The sequence below is a fragment of the Quercus robur genome, chromosome 5 (genome assembly GCF_932294415.1).
Source record: "Quercus robur chromosome 5, dhQueRobu3.1, whole genome shotgun sequence".
Taxonomy (NCBI): Eukaryota; Viridiplantae; Streptophyta; class Magnoliopsida; order Fagales; family Fagaceae; genus Quercus; species Quercus robur.
Genome location: NC_065538.1, coordinates 23,069,512 through 23,085,409, shown reverse-complemented (window position 1 = coordinate 23,085,409; position 15,898 = coordinate 23,069,512). Strand labels below are relative to the sequence as shown.

At 31.5% G+C, this 15,898-nt stretch overlaps 2 pseudogenes; both read right to left on the bottom strand.

Moving 5' to 3' along the window:
- Positions 1-6,336: 6,336 nt before the first annotated feature.
- LOC126727991 (wall-associated receptor kinase-like 9) lies at positions 6,337-10,099 on the bottom strand (annotated as a pseudogene).
- Positions 10,100-10,499: 400 nt separating this feature from the next.
- On the bottom strand, positions 10,500-14,784 carry LOC126727990 (wall-associated receptor kinase-like 10; annotated as a pseudogene).
- Positions 14,785-15,898: the final 1,114 nt, after the last annotated feature.

The window sequence follows — 15,898 nt, the reverse complement described above, 5'->3', positions numbered from 1 at the left end:
GAAAAGGTTGGACCCTGGCTGCATTAATTTAGATAATAACATTTTTTTTTTTTTTTTTTTTTTACTTGGGAGATTAACAAAAACACATTTATATAGTATATGTACATTATAGATTTTTTTTTTTTTTTTGGGTATATTTACTAAAAGATTAAATTCTAAAAGGATATTTAACTCTTCAATTCAATACTAGCATCACACGTCATCATATCACATATTAAAAAATAAGTACAAACATATCTAATCAATTCTAATACTTATCTAAAAATCCAACTGAATGAAGAGTTTATTAAAATGTTCTTCGGTATAACAGGATACATTGAGTTTTAAGTAAAAAACTAATGTGACAATTTTTTATTGGATGGTGTAAAATATGAGTTTTTCACCTCATCCTTATCAAACTCGACTCATAAAAGATATAAACGCAACAATTATTAAAAGAGACTAAATTCTACAAAAACTTGGTACAAACCCTTTGATTTACACCCTCCAATAAGGACATGTTACATCATTGTATTACTAAAACATAAATAGATCACATAGGACACATCTCAATAAATATCATACTTCAGGTTTCAAATAAAAGGCTAATGTGATGTTATTAGGTGTAATAGGATGTATTGAATTTTAAATAAAAGATTGACGTGGCAATCTCTTATTAGATGGTATTAAACTTTATCCTTACCAAATTTGGACTATTATTAAAAATTTCCCTAATAATAAAATCATTAAAGAAACATAATAATGTCAACTTTTATGTATCACTAAGTTTATACTATATATCACCACCGCGCACTCTTGGTGCAGTGGTCACTTTATAAGTATAAGTGTTTGTGGAGTGTAGAAGGCAAAAACCGAGGTTCAAGTCTCCAAGAGGAAGTTTCGTACACATATACACTTAGATTAGGTTAGAGTAAAAATTCTATATTATATAAAAAAACAAAAAGGTTATACTGTGTATCCAAATATACACCACTGTCAATTTCTTTAAAACCTTCCCCCATCTCTTCGTGTGTATGTTAAAATACGTAGTATTTTCAATAAAAAAAAAAAGTTTATATTGTTTAGAAATTTGTTGTTACGTCATTATAATATTTTTGTATTCTAATGAAAAACAAAATTTACAAAATAAGATCTTTTTTATATTTTAAATCGGTACTATTTTAAATTTTTTTGCTATGACAAAATTTTTGTTAAAACTAAAAAAGAAATCAAGTCTATCTTCTAGGTACTCAAAACAAAATGAGGCAAAATAAATATTACTATTTTAAACTTATTTGGGGTATAACATGATGTCATATTGTATATTGTCCTATGCTATATGATAAAAGGTAGGCAATTTAAAAGTTGGGTCTTAGATGTCAAACAGTTATCCTTTCTATGTGACAAGTGTCTATACTCTCATTATTTATAAAGAGCAAAAATCACAGAAAAGGAGATTATAAATTGAAACCCTATAAAAACAATCACATTATTTATTAAATTAGTTTTTTTTTTTTTTTAAGGAATTGGTATATCTCTTTTGGTCTTATCAATTTTTTTATTGAATTGTTCTTACATTATAATTTATCAATTAATAAAAAAATGTATTATCTAAATTTTTCAAGAAATCAAGTTGATTTTGAAGACACGTCCATTTTGAAGAGACCAACAAGAATTAAATATTGATTCATGAACGTTATTCTTTATAATTAAAGTTATCATTTTGCATACAAAATGCGTGATCTTTTTAGTTTCTTTTTTCTTTCTTAACTAATCTATTTAAACGACATAAAATTTTACATTTACTCTAAACTTATACAAACATTTTACCATAGAATTTTTAACCTTTTTTTTTTGTAAATTGCAAATTACACCCCTAACGTTTGGGAGTGTTGCATTTTACACCCTAAAATTTCATAATTTAGATTTTATTATCTGAAATTTGAGGTTATTTGAATTTTACACTCCAACATTTCAGAATTTGGATTTTACCCCATAAAATTTAGAAGTGTTTGGATTTTACTTTCCAAAATTTGGGGATGTTTGGATTTTATACTATAAAGTTTCAAATTTTGGGAATTTAAAATCCAAACACCTCTAAACTTTAGGGGGTAAAATCCAAATTTGAAACGTTAAGGTGTAAAATTCAAATACTCCCAAACTTTAGAGGGTAAAATCCAAATGTTGAAACTTCAGGTTGTAAAATCCAAATACCCCCAAACTTTAAGAGTTTAATTTGCAATTTACCCTTTCTTTTTATAACTAACAAAAAGCCCATAAGATAGATTAACATATGGTGCTTTGATAACTATATTGATAAATTTCTCTTATTTGTAAATTATTAAATTATTGGATTAATTTGAAACTCTCCATTAATTATAGTGTTTAAAATGTATTTTCCTTCTTTTGGCGAATAAAAGAGTGAAATGTAAAATATTTCAAATTTTAGTTACAATCACTCTAAACTCATACTACTATTTTACCATAGAATTTTTTTAACCCCTTTTTTTTTATACTAATGATAGGCATTATAAGATAGATCACCATATTATAAACTTTCTCTTTTTTATAACTTATGAAATTATAGAGTTTAATTTGAAACTTTTAATTAATTCTAATGTTTAAAATATATTTTAATGGTGCATTAGCTCTCTCCTTTAAATATGACCAAATCATCTTAAGAAACTTTTCCTCATCCTATCATCAATAGGGTCTACCCTTATTTTTAAGCAGATTTCTTTATTTCGAATTTTGTCTTTCCATGTATTTTTATTTATCCGTCTTAACATTCTTATTTTAACTACAATTTATTTTATGAGTATGTTACCTATTAATAGTCCAACATTTGGTACTATAAAGCATAATTCGTCATATAACGGTCTTATAAAATTTTTTCCTTACCTTAATTTGTATTTTACGTTCACATTAAATTCTTGATGCGCTTCTCCACTTCATGCACTCTGCTCTTATCCTATGATTTACATCATTTTTAATCTCTCCATCTTTATGTATTATTGATCCACAATATTGAAAACTCACCCTTTAGTATCTCTTGACCATCTAGTCTTATCGCTCCTTCATCTCTTTTTCTACTTTTACTAAACTTACATTTCATTTACTTTGTTTTAGTCCTACTTAATAATAATAAAAAAAAATCTTTAGATTCTAGAGCATCTCACCAACTTCTAATTTTATCCACTAAAATTATATTATCTACAAACAGCGTACATCAAAAATAAAATATTCACAATAAAATGCATCATCCTAATTTAAAAATGGATGAAGAATAGTCGCACATCACTTACTCATATAAAAAATAAAGTATAAAGTATTTAGTTTTAAGCAATAGTGGCAGGTTAGCGTTTTTCTGTAACCCAAAAAAAAAAAAAAAAAATACATTCATGTTGCCCAAGTTTTGGTTACGTTTGCCGAGAAGAATGAGGTGACTCTCATTTGCTCTAAATTAAGTTTTGCTACGGTTTTTTACTTTTTATAAAAAATTAAATAAAGAAAAGTATAAGAGTATTTTTTTTCTCTCCAGTTTATCTAACAAGTTTGGGTTATTTATAAAAGTAATGCTTTTCACAACGATTTGATAATAATTTTAGCTAGCAAGTAGTTACTGGTTCTAGGGTGTGTTTGGATAGAACTTATTTTGCTGAAACTGAAAACTGAAAATACTGTAGCAAAATAATTTTTAAATGTGTGAATAGTGCTGTGGGACCCATTTTTAATGAAAAAATTAATAAAAAATGAAATTTGTGGGTCCGTGAACAGTATATATTTGCACTGTTTACTGCAGAAAGTCAACATTTGCGGTTACTGTTCAACACTCCAAAACGCGTGAAAACCAAAAAAAAAAAAAAGGAACAAAACGCAGCTCCAAACGCAGAAGCTGAATACAAACACACATCTAATATGGGTCGACCACTATCATCATTTTTTTACTCACTAATTAATAATAACTTGTTTCTTAAGATTTGTTGCGAAAATGTTGTGTATATTGTTACTCTATTTATAATTTATTAAAGATTTAGCAAAACACAAATATGCTTCTTTAAGGGAGAAAATTGACATTTGCTCATTTCGCGCAAAAAATCTAGCATTTTGTCCCATTTTCCAAACTAATTAGGGAAATACTCCTATTTTGAAACTCGATTTTCTCAAAATCAAGTTTCAACGTCACTATAAGCTCCTTAAAACGCCACTATAGGTATGGGGCGATCAAACTTTTTAAAAAAAAAAAAAAAAAAAAAAAAAACTTGCATGGAACTCGAGCTTCATGCCACTATAAGGCTCCTTAAAACACCACTATAGGGCTCCAAATTTTTTTTTTTTTTTTTTTAATTTTCAGTTTGTTATAACTCGATTGTCCAAAATCGAGTTTTAAAACAGGAGCATTTCCCTAATTAGTTTGGAAAATATGGCAAAATGCTGGATTTTTTTTTTAAAAAAAAAAGGGCAAAAGCCCATTTGCTCCCTTCTTTAAGTATTATATATTAGATTCTCGAATTAAATTTAAATGCATGGTTACATTTATCAATGAAACACATCCGTATTAATTTTTATGAGAACAATTATATTTAACGCAATTATGCATTTGAATTTAGTTGAGAACCTTAATTTACTACACCAAAAGGAACTCTACCAAATTTTATCTCACATATTATTTTCTAATCAAATCTCAATTATTTTTAAAGCCAAATAAAGTATATCAAATGAACACTAATATACAACTAGAGATGTAATATCTTCTAAAGATGCATGTGAATATTCTATATGAGAGGAACATTTTCTGCTAGTTTTTGTATACCTCAGGTATTGTATACAACGACTTTGATGGACGGTAAAGATTGGAGGAGGAGCAGTTGTTGTCGCTTTGGGTTATGAACAACGTGTTGGACGGGCAGGGATGGGTCTGCCATGCTGGCATAGAGGGGGCCAATTGTGGTGCCATAGTAAAAAAAATTATAATAATAAAATAACATAAGTTTTGGTTATGATGAATAATTGAATCTAGCTGATCAGTATTTTAGTATTGTCTCGTGAAAATATGAACTCAGCTCCACTCTACAAAGTAACACATTATTTATTTTAGTTTATTTAATACCTAGATGCACAGACACAGTCTCACATATACATGTCCGAGTACGATACAATGATACAAGTAATTTTTGAAAAATTATAATATGATATAATAGATTGGACACCGTTATGACATGAGTATAACATGAATATGATATAGGTACGATACCCCAAATAAAAGGTCTGTACATCCTAGTTTAATACATGAGTAATTTTTGAAAAATTATAATTTGATACGGTAAATTGGACACCGTTATGACATGAGTACAATATGAATATGACATTGATACAACATTCCAAATAAAGTGTCCATACATCCTACTTTAAAACGTGAAGCTAAATTTAAATTCGAATATAGGCTCAATTATAAAATGTTTAAGCTCAAACATAGTAACATATTGCAAACAAACTCATGGTATAAGGTTTGTTTAAATTACTATGTTTGAGTTTAAGCCTTTCATAATCGAGCAAATATATGAATTTAAATCAAATAGTATAAGCTTTGATTAAAGGAACTTGGAAATAGTATTGTGTACTCTGAATCAACTAAAGAAGAATGCATGGTATGCTCTCCAAAAATGTTTCTCTCACAGTAACCAGCTAAAATTTATCCCATCAAGTGTGGTGATATCTCTAATCATATTTAAGATTAATCTTCATTCTCAGCCTATTTCACTACCCTTAAAAGAATTATTGAGATAAGGTTAAATATTTATTTCCCCTTCCCGCTGGTACCTGTGGTGATATGAAAAAGCTTGCTCTACTAATTGTAATTGATAAAAGATGATTTTTTTTTTTCAATTCGTAATGAGTCTAAATGATTCTTTTTAAATTACCCAAAATCAATTGTTAAAAATAGAATCCCTTTCTACCTTAAGCAAAGCATTGAGAACGTTCAGATACCCAGTGGAAACTGCAGCAATGGATCAACTTTCAACAACAAAAATGCATTTTTGGGCACTAAAATATTGGTGTTGCAGGGAGAGGTAATGAATATGGTGGACGCATTGACCGCATTGTTATTGTTGTTAAATCTCTTGGGGCACCTTGGGAAACTTGTTACAACAATGATTTTAAAGAAAATCATTTGATTCATACAATAAGTATGGATTCATAAAAAATAAAATTCCACTTCTGCTTTATTGGACTACTATAAGACATTAGATAAGGTTAATGTAAGTAAAAAAAATGATACCATGATATACACAAAAGAGCTAATTATATTGGCTACAAGAGGATACTCACAAATAATATAACAAAAGTGTTTTTTGTTCAATTTAATTCAGAAGAAGATAATTGTTGGACATTTGAAGATGAGGCCAAACCACATTCTATATCTAACATAGTTGATGCGGAAACAACACCCAATGGCTCGTACATATCATTTCTGGCACAATCAACCTCTTCATAGTTTTGTTGAACTTTTTGGAACATTTGTGTTAGAGATATATTAGCCCATTAGCATAGGCCCAAGCCTAATTCTACTTTGTGTGCAAGTCAAGTCTCCTACTTGTACTAGAAGTCTATTAGTCTAGGGTTTAGTCTACTATATATACACATGTTATGATTCATTGTAACACATGATTTGTACTTCACTCTAATATATTATTAATGTAGCCCTTTAGGGTTTCCTCCGTGGATGTAGGCCGTTAGGCTGAACCACGTAACCCTCATGTGTTATTGTGTTTTATACTTTATGCTTTCACTTCCGCATCCATACTAGCATATTCAACATGATGTATCAATGCTAATATTTCACATGGTATCAGAGCCACCTTCCTGTGGCCATGGTTTTCTGTCCTTACGGTATATTTAAGAGCAATATTTGTCTTCCTCGGTGTTTTTCTTCGCTGCGTTCATCTTCTTTGGCTTCCTACTGCTGTCGTCAAAACTCTCCGGTACAGTCAAGCCACCATTAGAAGTCGCATCAACACTGCAAGACCATTGCTTTCCTCAAATTACCGTCACAGAGCCAAACTTCATTCAGGGATCTTCTCAACCTTATCAAATCTCAAGATTTCATCAAACTTCCATCTTGAGTTTGAGAGGGGGTGTTAGAGATATATTAGCCCATTAGCATAGGCCCAAGCCTAATTCTACTTTGTGTGCAAGTCAAGTCTCCTACTTGTACTAGAAGTCTATTAGTCTAGGGTTTAGTCTACTATATATACACATGTTATGATTCATTGTAACACAGGATTTGTACTTCACTCTAATATATTATTAATGTAGCCCTTTAGGGTTTCCTCCGTGGATGTAGGCCGTTAGGCTGAACCACGTAACCCTCATGTGTTATTGTGTTTTATACTTTATGCTTTCACTTCCGCATCCATACTAGCATATTCAACATGATGTATCAATGCTAATATTTCACAATTTGAATTGCCTCCAACTCCATTGCAACTTCTTTCATTGTAGGTCTTTTCTTCCCCTTCAAGTTCAAGCACCTTTTTGCAAGTTTTGCCATTGCAATCATCTGTTCCCTTTTATCCTCATTCATGATTCGAGCATCAAGGATATCAAAAAAATTATTTCTATCCATTGAATGAATGAAATATATAGCTAAACTTCGAAATTCTTGTGTCGTTATTGAAGAGATTGTTTTTTCTCCAGTTAAGAGCTCAACAAGGACAACACCAAAAACTATAAATATCACTCTTTTCTGTAAATTGACTTGTTTGAAAATATTCAGGGTCCAAGTATAAAGTGCCTTGTACTAATGTGGTGGTTAGGTGAGTTTGATCAATAGCAACATATCTTGAAGTCCCAAAGTCTGCCACTTTTGCTCTATACTTATCATCTAGGAGTATATTTGTTGACTTAATGTCTCAGTGGTAAATAGGTAAGGTAGCCGATGAGTGTAAGTAGAAAAGAGCTCCTGCAACTTTTGTGGCAATTCTTAAGCGCATATCTCACGTTGGTGGAAACTCCTCATTTTGATCTCTAAGATATTGGGATAGAGTTCCGTTAGGAATAAATTCATAAACTAACAAAGAAAATTTTGTCTCCAAACAACAGCCAAGTAACTTAACCACATTCCTATGGTTAATTTGTGAAAGAATGATGACTTCGTTTATGAATTGTTCGAGTTTTCCTTCATCAATTACCTAGGATTTTTTTACTACAACAATTTTTCCATCTGGCAACATGCCTTTGTGAACAATGCCTTATCCTCCTTGGCCAAGTATTCTATTCACATTAAAAGGATCAGTGGCCTTGTCTAGATCTTTTGGATCAAACATTTTGATTTTTTCTTCACTTGAAGATAAATATTGTTGTAATAATAAACCACCATTTCGTTTGAAGAACTTCGTCTTGCATTTAATGTTCCTCCTTTCCTTTAGTATTTTGTAGGAACACCATCCACCAATAATTAGAAAAAATAGCCCAAGTTCTGTACTACCGCCTGCTTAATTCAATTAAATTGGAAAAGATTATCTGTTGTACTAAAGGTTCTAATAATTTTGATTGAGAACTTCAACTTAAGGGACATGTTACATTTCTATTCATCAATATATGAGTGAGAAAGTATGCATTTAATTTGGCCTGTGAGAGAAAAAGAAGAAAAAAGATAGTTTTAGTAAGGATTTATGAAGAATAATTGGAATTTTCTCATCAGTGTTGTGATGAAGGAGAATTAATAATAATATTCATAATGGATCATTGGATTTGTCATGTTGTTTTTACTTTTACACTAGATGGTTTTGCATACAATTTTGATATGTTCTTGTGTGAATATTTTCTTAGTATTGACTAGTTGCATATGTGATTTTGTCTTTTTTTTTTCTTGATCTAAAAAAAAAAAAAAAAAATCCACATGTAAACCATAATTTAGTCCCAGGCAAAGAAAAAGGGATGCCATCAACATTATATATTTGTAAAAAAAAAAAAAAGGACAAGTCCTCCTAGTCCTATGGGGGAAGAGGGGATCAGAATATATGGTTTGACAGGAAAACCTCTTGAATAATAGTTATTATGTTTAGAGATTCTAAAATAAATTTATTTGTAGCCAAATAAAGAAAAAATAACAAACAAAAAATGTAGTCATAATTTTGGTACAAAGTTACATCAGTACAGTTTATTTTGCAGGGCTGTATATGGAATGCTTGGATCTCTTCAAGTCGACCAAATATATAAGCTTGCTTCTCTATTGCACATATGTGCAACAATGATATAACTTTATATTGTAGAATACAATTCAACAATGAAAAGGAGTGTGTTGTTTTTTGTAAATTGGAAGAATGAGATGTTAACTGGTTAAATTGGTTTAAAAGTAAGAAGAGAGAAAAGGGAAGAGTGATTAAAATATATTTATAGTTTTGTTTAGATTGGGTACTGCTCTCAATTTTCATAAACTTAAATTAAGATTTGAGATACTTCCATTAGTTTTACAAAATATGATCAAGAACCAGAGTAATTGAGTATTACATAGAACATGAAGTGTGTAGAACATAAAGTTTTATATTGGATGATTAATGATTATAAATTTGCATTATAAGTTCTAGGTTGCTAGGACTCTGCCCGCCTCTCCTACCACAGTTCTCTCTCACTCAACACCAATTGATGGTCTAGTGTGGAAAAAAATAATAAAAAATTGGTGTTCTTTATCAACAGTGTCTAATTAACTATAACTATAAATCTATAATTGATGGTGAAATTGGTCTTCTTACCGCCAAGTTGGTTGAAAAAAAAAATCATGGATGGGCCACCAAACCTTGATCAACTAGCCAATTTGGCTACATAGCATATCAAAGATTTTTTTTTTTTTTTAAGCAAAGAATTTTTATTCAATTGTGCCTTTTGGCATTATATATTTAGTAGTATATATCATATATAACCGTGTCTGAAAGTAGAAAGTAATTTCTGCGGATGACTTAAAAATTAAAATAATCAAAATTTCAAAATCAATTAATACGAGGAGACAGTGAATAGAAAGGTATGTGCCAAAGTATATATTGATATATAACAACCAAAACTCAAACAAAACAACAATAGCATAAACCCACAAAATTTAGAGACAAAAATATAAACCCATATCAGTGTATAATCCTAAGTAGAGAGAGAACCTAAAGATTGTGGGTGGCGCTGTTGAGCTAAGGTTGCGGGTGCGCAAGACAAGAGAAGCAAAGATAATGGCTGGAACTGGAGCGTATAACCCTATTCCTTCTCATGTGGGTAGGGTTTTGCTTAGCAGCTGTTTGGGTTCTTGTGGTTGGATTGGAAGTGAAGAAGTTAGAGAAGAAGTTGGTAGTTGTTCTTTTCTTTTTGGTTTTTTTGGATTATATATATTATCTACTAAATCGGTAACCAATATCTATTAAAATTAAATGAATGGTCAAGATCAAAATAATATTAAATTAATGGTTCAGATTTAGGTGGGTACTGTACCCACCAAAAAAAAGAGGAGGTACGGTAGAATGACCCAAGTTTTTTGTTTAATCTAATTTAGAAGAAGATAATTGTTGGGAATTTGAAGATGAGGCCAAACCACATTTTATATCTAACATCGTTGATGTAGAAACAACATCCCATGGCTTGAACTTTTCATTTCTAGCACAATCAACCTCTTCATAGTTTTGCTGAACTATTTGAGACATTTGAATTGCCTCCAATTCCATTGCAACTTCTTTCATTGCAGATCTTTTCTTCCCCTTCAAGTTCAAGCATCTTTTTGCAAGTTTCGAGACTGCAATCATTTGTTCCTTCTTATCCTCATTCATAATTCGAGCATCAAGAATATTAAATAAATTATTTTTCTCCATTGAATAAATGAAATATGTAGCTAAACCTTTAACTTCTTGTGTCGTTGTTGAAGAGACTGCTTTCTCTCCAGTTAAAAGCTCAACTAGGACAACACTAAAACTATAAATATCTCTCTTTTTTGTAAATTGACATGTGTGAAAATACTCAGGATCCAAGTATCCAAAAGTACCTTGTACTAATGTGGTTGTTAGGTGAGTTTGATCAATAGCAACAATTCTTGATTCCCAAAGTCAGCTACTTTTGCTCTATACTTATCATCTTGGAGTATGTTTGTAGACTTAATGTCTCAGTGGTAAATGGGTAAAGAAGCTGATGAGTGTAAGTAGAAAAGAGCTCCTGCAACTTCTTTGGCAATTCTTAAGCGCATATCCCATGTTGGTGGAAACTCCTCATTTGGTTCATTAAGATATTGAGATAGAGTTCCATTAGAAATGAATTTATAAACTAACAAAGGAAATTCTGTCTACAAACAACAACCAAGTAATTTAACCACGTTCCTATGGTTAATTTGTGAAAGAATGATAACTTCATTTATGAATTGTTCGATTTTTCCTTCATCAATTACCTTGGACTTTTTTACGGTGACAATTTTTCCATCTGCCAACATGCCTTTGTGAACAGTGCCTTGTCCTCCTTGGCCAAGTATTCTATTCACATTAAAATGATCAGTGGCCTTGTCTAGATCTTTTGGATCAAACAACTTGATTTTCTCAACATTGACTTCATTTGAAGATATATATTTTTCTAACAATAAACCACCATTTCATTTGAAGAACTTCTCCTTTTCTTTACTATCTTGTAGAATCACCATGCCCTAGTAAGTATAAATAATAGCTTAAGTTCTGTTCTTTCTCCTGCTTAATTCAATGAAAATGGTTAAAATTATCCACTGTGCTGAGGGTTATAGAGTAGTGATTGTTGCACGCATATATATAAAGTTTTGATTGAGAACTTCAAATCAAGGGACATGTTATGTTTCTATGTATGAATGAGAAAGTGTGCATTTTGGCGTGTGAGAGAAAAAGAAGCAAAAAGATAGTTTTAGTAATTTATGACACATAATTGGAATGTTTCTGTAGGTGATGATTCTTATCAGTATTGTGGTCACGGAGAATGATAATTTTCAGAATGTAAATTCATCTCATTTGTCTTGTGGTTTCTACTTTTACACTAGATGATTTTGCATGTAAATTTGACATGTTCTTGTGTGAATATTTTCTTAGTAGTTGACCAATCGCATATGTGATCTTCTCTTATTTTTTGCTTGAATCTATTACGTTTAAATTAATCCATATGTAAACCGTAATATAGGAGAAAGACGTACCTATTATTTTTTTTTGCTAAACAAAGACGTACCTATTAAGAACGTTATGATCCCAGAAGTAGTATTTGAAGAATCACTACAATAACGTTGTGTTGGTGTTGTGATTCGCGACTGTCGGGGCTCCCTCATTGCAGCCTCAAGCAAAGTCCTTCCGGCGCCTTTCTCTGCCGAAATCACTGAAACCTTGGCGCTGCAAGAGGGGGTGCTGCTTGCTTCAGATATGGGAATCTCCCATGTCCTTGTGGAGTCCGATGCACTCTCAGTTATTCAAGGTATCTCTGGCTGTGATACTGGCAGTGACCAGGGACATATTATTCAGAACATCAAAGATGTCTCTTCCTCATTTTCCTGGTGCTCCTTTCAGCATTTGAAAAGGAGTGGCAACAGAGCAGCCCATGAAATTGCAAGAGCTGCCAGCTCCTCTGGTGTGTCCCGGATTTGGAAGGGTATGTGTCCAAGTTTTGTGAGGCATGTAATCTTAGAGGATTGTGGCTTGTAAGCTTCTGTTATGTTTGTTATGTCCTCTCTGATGTTTCTCTCTGTTGTATCTCAATTTCAAATGAATGAAATTTCATATGTTTCCCCATCAAAACAAAGTGACTCCCAGCGGTATTTTGGCAGAGTCTATTGTCAGAAGAATTATTCAAACATGGATTGGCATCTGGATCTGCGCATTCATCTATATCTGACAATATAAATATATATGTAATGACAAACACAGTCAGCATCATATTTATTTAAAAGAAAAACCCAAACAGTCATTTTTGGCTCTATAATAATATGAAAAATACTAGAGCTACAAAATTTTTAATAGATTGCCGATGCTGTGAGTAGTTATTAGTAAGTGAAAAAGTGATGGATCCAGATGAAAACTTGTAAAAATTTGCCCTCACAACAATTTGTAAAAAAGTTGTAAAATAGTTTGTGGTTATAGTATTATTATAATAATATACTATGAGTAGTGTTACTCACACATGCATTAGATTTACAACAATTTCACAAAAAAACTAAGATGACAAGTTATTAGTATTAATTTTATCCTGAGTCTATTACTGATATTACTTTTTTACTTATCATTAGTAGTCTACTGCCTAAGCTTTGTAAAAAAAGAAAAAGGAATAGGAACTTAAGTGCATAATATAGACATAAAAATCCCCTTCCAAAAATAAAAAAACATTTTTATTGTCTTGTACGTTAAAACTAACTTGATCAAGTTTATGAGAGATGATTCAAGTACTTATAATTCTACTGGTTCACTTTCTACCAAATATTTTATTTGACACTTTAATATAATTGATAATTGAAAGGTATGTGGAAGAAAAGAAAAGCAGGCCAAATACTTGAGGTATTGTCAAACAAAATTTTGGAGAGAGTTTATCTCCAAATCATTTTAGAGGGAAATTCTTCCAACTAATTGTATAGCGATTCATAAATCTATCAAGGTGTAATTTACTAATTTAATTGCAAGACCCATATATTGAATTATGTGACTTATTTAAATCGAAATGGAAAAGTAATAATATAATAAATTTATACCACGCCACAACACAAAAACCAAGATTTTGAGCAAGATGGAACAAAGAAATAGGTAAACATAATTAATAACCTGTATATGAAATATTTTGGCCATTTCAATTGGAATTCAACTAAATTGATAACTTTGAAATTCAGTCCTAAAAGTAATTTGACAATGCTATGAAGCTAGCCTGTGAAACATGCGTTAACAATTAAATTCATAGAACTATTTCACCCCAAATAAATAAATAAATAGACTGCAAGAGGTTTACCTTGACATCCTTGAGCAAGATATGCATTTCCTTCGTAGCCTTGTTTGCATGAACAAGTAAAAGTCAAGTTACCGTCTGAAATTATATGCGATGCACATGTATAGTTTGAGTTAGTGTGACCAAACACTGCTCAGTCCGCTCATTAGAAGTTCAAAAAATACTTCACTAAACCCCCATTCCAATACCACAGGGACGTAGGATATATTTTGGACTTCCAAGTTCAATTGTGTTTGCTTCGTGAGCCTTGAACCAATTTTGTTCCACTAAAAATGCATACTTGCATTCATGGTCAATGATGGCGGTATTTCTTGTTTCTATAGTTGCATTGAATTCCCCGGGATATCGAGGGATCGTAGTTTGGCAGCATTTGAAGCCATAGCAACCTTGTGAGTAGCTATAAGGTGCAAATTTCTTACACGCAGATATGCACGCAGCAATAACATAGCCATGTGGGGATTTCATTGAGGCATAGATATTGCAACCTATGGCAATAAATCTGTTGTGGTATGAGAAGGAAAAAGGGCTTCCTACGAAGTCCACAATTTCTATGCTTGTTGTAATGCTATTAGTACAGCTCGAAAATATGGGATGGTTGATGCGAACTGTGCCTTGTAATGAAATCTCCAGCACCTCCAGGTTGAATATCCTCAAGAAGACGAAATTTTCTTTGCACGATATTGCATACCAATCGTCATAGTAGCAATCAGCTCCTATTCCGAAAGGGTATGGAATGCTAATATTCCCACAGTATGCTTGACATGAAGGCTTTGCTAAACTTGCTGCATTTAAGAAAGTGTTAATTGACCCCAATAACAAAATTATTGGAAAGACTATTTGCACCACCATCTCTCTCTCCTCTGCGATGATGAATGTGAATGTGAAGTAGTATGTGTGTCCAAGCCTAGACTAGCATTTTATAATAAGAAACAAGAAAAAATAGAGACTGAAGAAGGCAAAACGGCCGGACTATGTTATTGGATCTACGTTCTTACAAGATTTCCGTCATGTTATCATCTAAACATTATCGATGATATGGACAATTCTCATCTAAACATTGTCGACCTATGATGCTAATACGAAATTGGGTAAGTGTTCTTGCTAACATGAATCAAACATTCATTTTTTAGAAAAGATTTTTGTTTTTTTTTTTACAGTCACCTGCTAGCATCATACAATCAACACGAAGAGAACTCATGAGCATTGTATATGCTCAAAATGTTGTCATCAACCCAGTGGTGGCTCTAAGAATTTTTTCCAGTATGATTATTATGAAATTTAAATTATACAAAATCTAATAAAAAGATAATTTCATGTATTGACCAAAAAAAAAACAAATTCTTTTAAATCATTGAATGCATGACATGTGATTTGAGAATAAATATACACACACTTATGTAATATTCTTTTGCATAATAAATTCAAACTAAAAACATTATATATATACACACACTAATGCTAATTGTTTCTCCACCTTCCTCACTCCATTATTGTGTACAAAGGTTTTGTAAGTATAGGTTATTGTGTCCTCGATTTACTATAGTGAATTTTAGTAGGAAGATTACATTATTTTTATATGAATCTACCGGCCACATTTTCTCAACTACTTCTAGTTTACCATATTAGAATTGTGTCAAAAGTTGTGACACAAAAGTTATTCTTTTCACGGATTTTCTTTCTTAGGAGAAAACATATATTCAACACTAGTAAACAATATGTACAAATCAATTCCAAATGAAAATGCACTCCCTAGTGAAATAAGTGGACCAAAAAAAAAAGGGGTAATTGCACTTTACCTACCTGTGGTTTGGCCCCTTTTAACAGTGCCCACTCGTGATTTAAAAGTTATCACTTAACCTACCTGAGGTGGCCTCCATTAGACCCCCGTTACCCATCTCTACCATTTCCGTTAAAAAATCCCCTTTGCTATATAAGTAAAAATTAGAACCCAAATAGAACCCTA